This window comes from Mesocricetus auratus, unplaced genomic scaffold (genome assembly GCF_017639785.1).
Source record: "Mesocricetus auratus isolate SY011 unplaced genomic scaffold, BCM_Maur_2.0 Super-Scaffold_100001, whole genome shotgun sequence".
NCBI classification, from domain to species: domain Eukaryota; kingdom Metazoa; phylum Chordata; class Mammalia; order Rodentia; family Cricetidae; genus Mesocricetus; species Mesocricetus auratus.
Window position 1 is genome coordinate 6852134 of NW_024429187.1, and position 7069 is coordinate 6859202.

Consider the following 7069-nt stretch of genomic DNA (forward strand, 5'->3'; position numbering starts at 1 on the left):
ATTCTCTCTTTCTTTCATTGACTTAATGCTGTTTTATACTGGAGCTTTTTTAGATTTTTCACATTAGACTAAGACTTGCATTTGAATTTACCCCCATATGATGATGGGGGAAGACCTTCTGTGTATATGTTAATAAAGCACTGTTGGCCAATAGGGAAGCAAGATAGATGCGACTAGGAGCTGAGGAGGATTCTGGGAAAGAGAGGCAAAGTCAGTCACAATGTAGGACGCGGGAAGAGTAAGAGGTCCGGATCCTTTCCTACCCCTCCCCGTAAGAGACTACGTGGGAATATTCAGATTGGCAGTTATGGTTTAAGAATTAAGTCAGAGCTAGCCAATAAGAAACCAAGCAAATAGCCAACAGCTTCATAACTAATATAGTGTCCTGTGTGTTATTTGGGGACTGAGACAGCAGTGGGACCCAAGCGGTTGGCAGGAAGACTATACGTTACAATATATGCAGCCTGCATTTTAACATCCTTAATAAGTATGTTATGACTCCTGGGAATCTCATTGTGATAGCTAATCTTCATTGTCACCTTATCTTGATTTAGAAACACCTATAAGAAATAATCTGGGCAAGTGACTCCGAGGACTTTTCCATACAGGATTAAATGAGAGTGGGGAGTCCTACCTTGACTGTGGGTGTCACCGTCCATGGGGCTGACATCTTAGAGTGAATCAAAAGAGAAAAAAAACTGCAGAAAGCTATGCATTCATCTCTCCCGACCGTGAGATGTGAACAAGCAGCCTCGTATTCTACTACCCAGGTACAAGTTGCCCCCACCCTCATGCCTTCCCAAACTGTGATCCAAAGCTGGGAGAAAAATTAAGCCTTCCCTCCCTAGGGTGCTATGTCATAGCTATGAGAAATATTACTAATGCAGGCTGGCTAGTGGCTATGTACAGTTTGATGAGGGAGACATCTCCCAGAGTCTGCGTCTGGGTGGAACAGGCAGTGACCACACTTTCATCAACCAAAATCCTCTTTTCCTTCCTCCCAAGGACCAGTAAGTGACTTCCTACATATGCTTATAGGTACATCACAAATGTCTCAATTACTCTCTTCTCTGCACATATTTCCTCCTCTATTTTGGGTCTACTACTCACTCTCTCATATGATAGTCTTGTCATAGATTGTTGCCAATATTTGTTTACATTTGTTTTCTTCCCAAACTATATAATTAATAGTGTTATTTCATCTTGGCATTGCTAGCATATAATTCCTGGCACACAGAAAGCTCTCACTAATTGCCAAACAAATAAATGAAGATGTATTATTATAACATATACAGCCATGATATTATTCTTTCTTTGTCAACACAATATTAAGATTTACTTTATAGTGTTCATTTAAATGGAGTGAGTGTAAGCTTTCTGTAAACTTTAGGATCAACAGGTAAATATTCTAAGGTTGTAGTGTGCCCATTTGGTTTATGTAAACAGTATAATGTACTTCCTGTTTGGCATCATTTTTGCTACGCCTTCGGAAATCTCTCTTTGACTTAATAGACTTCAGTATCTAAGACTCCTGAGATTCTCACAAACTGCCGTGTGGCTCTTACTGAGGAGCCATCAACGACTCTCTTTTCTCCCTAGTCAAGGGACTGATGACAAACTGGAACAACATTTCCACCTGGGTCTCTCTAGTGAACCACTGAGCTTACTGGGATTGCTTACCTGAGCATGGGCACCTGAGAGCTGCCAGCATCACCATAAACCTCGTTTCTGAAAGGATGCTGGCTCACAAAATCTGCATCCCCCATCATGCTGCCCCATTGCAAATGGCCCCACCGGAATCTCAGCATTTTAGAGGAATAGAGGGAGGATCTCAAGCTCAAGACCAGCCTGAGCTCCATACTGAGATCCTGACTCAGGAAGCCAGTGGCTGTAGCTTATGGCTTGTCTGCCTGCACTCCAGACACATGGCCCTGTTTGATCCTTAGCACTACAAAGCAGAAGTTAGAACCCTGCCTCGAATGAGATTTTGAAACTCCACTGTTAATATTGACTTTTTTCCTTCTCTCAGACTCCTCCATCAATAAACGTTCTATGTGGAACTCGACACTAAGATAATCTTTTTATTAAGTTAAATGGTGAGAAGACTATGTAAGCTGCAAACTATGAGTTACATTTCTCCTCTGTTGTATCGTGTATTGTGACATTTCCTTTCTTCTCTTTTAGGCTTCTCTGTGAACTAGCTACAGGATTTTTTTCCCACTTTTCCTTACCTCGCTAATAAATAGGACACGGGAGAGTGTGGGGACAATGTCTCAGCAGGAGATGAAGGGCTCCTAGTTCAACCAAGAGAAGTAAACTCGAGGCTGAAAAGGCACATGGGACCGTGAACTTCTGTGTTGCCATTTACCCACTGGCATTTATAGACACAGATCCACAACTATCAAACTCAAATGATTGGGATGATAAATAGTTTACTTTATTTAGACTGTTGACCTGATGTGGAGGAGTCTTCATCCATATAGTTTTTTTCTCGACCTAAGTTAGTTATTTTTAAATATTTTTCAATGATCAATGTATGTTGGAATGTTATAAGGAAAATTTGCATTTCATAGCTTTTAAATCCATTTTCTGAATTTATACATCAGGGTTTTAGGTGTCATTTTGTTTTGGGGGCAGCGGTTCGAGATAGGGTTTCTCTGTGGCTTTGGAGGCTGTCCTAGACGTAGCTCTTGTAGACCAGGCTGGTCTCAAACTCACAGAGATCTGTCTGCCTCTGCCTCCCCAGTTCTGGAATTAAAGGCATGCACCACCACCGCTGCACCATGTGTCATCTTTTTCTTTCTTTTTGGAACAAAGGTTCTAGATTCGTCTCAAACTCACTACATAGTCCAGATTGGTCTTAAACTCATGGAAGTCCTCATGTGTTAGCCATCCATGGTGTTAGATGTCTTATTGTATTTTTCATTATTTTTTTTCTGGTCGTATTTGGTTTTATTGTAGGTCTCAGAGCTGCTCAGTCTCTTCATTAATTTCTTGCCATCTTTTTGGTTTGAATACAAACGCAATAACTTTTCTCTGCCAATTTGGAGGTTATATTGTTTCTAAGTTATGCATCACTTGTATGTAATTATTAATGAACATGGCAGATTAATTTTCAGAGTGACGAGGGATATATCATGCATGACGTAGATGTGAAGACACCCTGCTATGTCCTCACCAGACTGACTTGGCCTGAACAAAATTTATCCAGCCACAGAAGTAAAGAGAAGCAAAATTCTCAGTGGCAGGAGTGACTGTTTGTTTATCCTTAAACAACAGTCTTGGAAAACTTACAGATAAAAGTCTATATTTTTAAATAAATATTTGTAGCCATATTCTAAAATGACATTCAGATTAACTCCCAGTACAGAGTTTCTAGTCACAAAGAATGCTGCTTGATTAGTAGTCATTTCCAGGAGTGTTTGCACACATGGTTACCCCTTGTTGTCTGCAGGGGATTAGATACCAAATTCTGCAGATGCTCAAGTGGTGCGTATTTGCATATAACCTACACACGTTCTTTCCTTTACCTGTAGGCCTGTCCAGACTTTTGGCATCAAATCACGATGCTTTTGCACCTTTGGAAGAGCAAACTCCAGAACCTTGAAATTGAGTCACACACACACACACACTCACAAAATTCATAAAGTTTTAAGTGAGTCTATGGTTTGTATTGGGCCTCACCCTTACCTTTCCTGGGTACCCATGATCCTCAGGTGGCAAGCAGGACACAACTGAAGTATCATTTCCAGATGAGCTAAAGTAGTTCATGCCATGTAAACACTGCTTCTAACTTTGTTAGGCCTTGCTGATTGTAGAATAATGACAACTATCATCTGATCCTGCTTAGTGCAGGTACAATATGCTCCTGCACAGATAGTTTAGATCTACAATAGATTGAACTCATAGATACAGACCACACAGTTGCACTCTTACTTATAGTAACTGAATAATTGCCCTTATGTATCATATAGGACTAATTGGAGCTATTTCATTCATTAGGCAACTTACCCATCAATCTGGGAATGTTATATAAGAGGAGACTACAAAGAAATAAAGAACTTCATAGTTTTTATAGATTCCTTGGTCATGACGTCAAAACTATGGGGCTGAGGAGATGGCTCGCCTGGTAAAGTGCTTGTTGCACCAGCCTGAGGATCTGAGTTCAGACCCCAACACTGTGAAAAATGCCAGGTATGGAAGCAATTGATAATCTCTTCTCTGGAGAGGTGGAGACAGGCAGGTCATTAGAGCTCACTAGCCAGCCAGATCAACTGAAACAACAAGCTCTAGGTTTTATTGGAGACCCTGCCTCAAAAGATAAAGGGGAGATGAGTGGGTGCATTGGCTCAGCTCATACAGCTGTTTGTTTCCAAGCCTGACTTCCTTATTTCAATCAACAGCACCCACGTGACAGAATGAACTGAACTGTCTCCTGAAATCTGTCCTCTCACCGCCACACCCACACTGTGGCCAAGTGTATGGTAGCACACAGGTACACACTCACACAAACAAATGACATCTGGTAGATATTTTTTAAAATGGCATTAAAACTGAGGAAGACATTTGACACTGAACTTTGGTTTCCACACAAGTGTGTGCACATTGCACATGGATAGACATGTACATGTGCACACCTTCTCCCCCCCCACAAAAAACACACAAATACACACATAGGACCTACCACAAGATAGCCAGATGGAAACAAACCAAGTTGCATGGCCTATAACTCCTAAGTTAATTGACTTTTAAACTGACCAATAAATTATTTGACTCAGTGAGGCTTTTGTTTGTTTTGTGTGTGTGTGTGTGTGTGTGTGTGTGTGTGTGTGTGTGCTGCTTTCTTCTATGTGCTCTACTGACTTCTGAGGATGTTCTGTGGACTCCGTTAGATTTCTGTAGGAATGTGTGTGAAGTGTGTCCACTCTGGGAACTGAGCAAGCTCTTTGTCCAAGGTCCTGCTGCTAGGGACTGGTGGTGTGAATGAGAGAAGAGAATCTGGGTGTTCTTGCCCTAGATCTGACCTCTCTGGGTAGCCGGGCGACTTCTGAGTTTAAGTTTGCTCAACACCACAAACAGAATTCTAAACAGATAATCAAGGAATTAATTACTGTAATTTATAGCAGGTAAAAAAAGATCTAGGTATTTGAGACTACTTAGATCAAACTTGCACAATTTGAGGAAATGGCCTGTAAAATCCTCACTGTATACACCACATTTAAAATCTCACAATTAGGGTTTTCAATCCAAGGACCCAAACATCAAAGCTGCTGGTCTGACCAAAGCACTAAAGCAAGCCTTTAAAGTATCAGGACAACTATTTAAATGTAATTGAGGTCCTGTCTTAATTACATAATTAAAGCACAGCTATATAGGCAGGATGAGGACTCTGCACTTTCCAGCCCTTGCTGTAGGAAGTAACTTTATAACTTGGTGGCTGATTGCACATGCGCCCTTCCATCTGGAAAACAAAGTCCAAAGAGCATCATCCATAGGACCTGAGTTTCATGGGCAGTATGCATTTTATCCCTAAGAACATTAGATGGTGCAGATAATGAGTTTCATTTCATGAAAACTAAACTCAAATGATTTAAGACTAGGGACGAAGATCCAAAGTCTGTGAATGGTAGAAGCAGGAATGGAATTGGACAGGTGTTATTCCACGGCTTCTGCTCTGTGTCGTGTATCTCACCATCTCCAAGGGGCTGAGCATATTTTGAACGAAAGAAAATATATCCAGTGGTGATGAAGATGAAGGTATGGAAAGGTTAACACTGAGATTTTCATCAGATTTGCAACTATATCATAAAGGAGTCTAGATGAAATTTCCCTCAGCAATAGCTCTCAGTAACTGTCACGTGATGTTTCTGAGCACACACACGTATGTATATATGCATATGTATACAATGTCTATGTCTACTCATCCAAGACTGGGTAGTACCAAGGTTCTAAAGAAAAGATTCTATCCGGCTCTGTCTTGCAGAGCCAGTGAAGTTATTGACGTCCCTTTCATGAGCACAATTGACTCCCAGATACTACATCTCTAGGAAGTCCTCTGTGTAACTCATAGGTAGCTTTACTATCAAAGAGTCCTACATATAGTCACTTGATCACCTCTTATACACCCCCAAAGAGGAGAAAGACAACCAGAGGATCAGCCCTTTGGGCTTTGTGAGCCTCAAGCTCCCTGTAGATGATCACAAGTGCTTTTATTGAAGGTAGCCATGGCCGTGTCCACCCTGAAGAAAACAGCTACACAGGAGCAGATGGAATGACCTTTTAGAGAGTCTTCTCCCAGAGAATGTGCAAGTTTGAACTCAGCTCTGAAGCTGCATAGTCTTTTTTGGAATTTGTCTGTTCCCCAACTAAACCAACACGGACATATATACAAATCAGCTCACATTCCCACACGTTGGTTGACTCAAAGAAAGTCCTAGTGGTATTTATGTCCTCATCTTGTGAGAAGGTTGTGGTGGTGCACACTTTAATTCCAATATTGCAGAGGAAGAGATAGGAGGTTCTCTGTGAGTTTAAGGCCAGCCTGTTCTACATAGTGAGTTTGAGACCAAGCAGGGGCTACATAGCAAGAGCATGTCTCAATAAATAATAAACAAGCAGACAAAGAACTGATACAAAGAATCTAGCAAAGCATCCAGGGTAGAATAAATAAAAAACAAAACAACAAAACTACATCGCTTCCCCCCACATTACATCATAGACTATGTTTCAATCAACTAAGTTATTGATAAAAAGTCCAGTAGCCAATTGGATCTTTCTTTTCACTTTTGGGGACTTTATTTAGGATAACCATTATTGCTGTCCAGGCTCATGCATTTGCTCAGAGATAGTAATCCCACCTCCCCAAACACCTTCTAACCATGATCTTCAATACAGCTAACTTTTGCCTGCCATATTCTCTTATCTGGCTCTGAGTGCATCAGACATCTCTGCTTACCAGATCTTGGGTGTGTGTCCAGGTGACCCAGAGTTATAGAAGCACTCTTCTTTTCTACCCTCAGGTGAGGAGGAAGAGTGGATTCATGGTTTTCCTGTGGGACTGCTTCTAAAA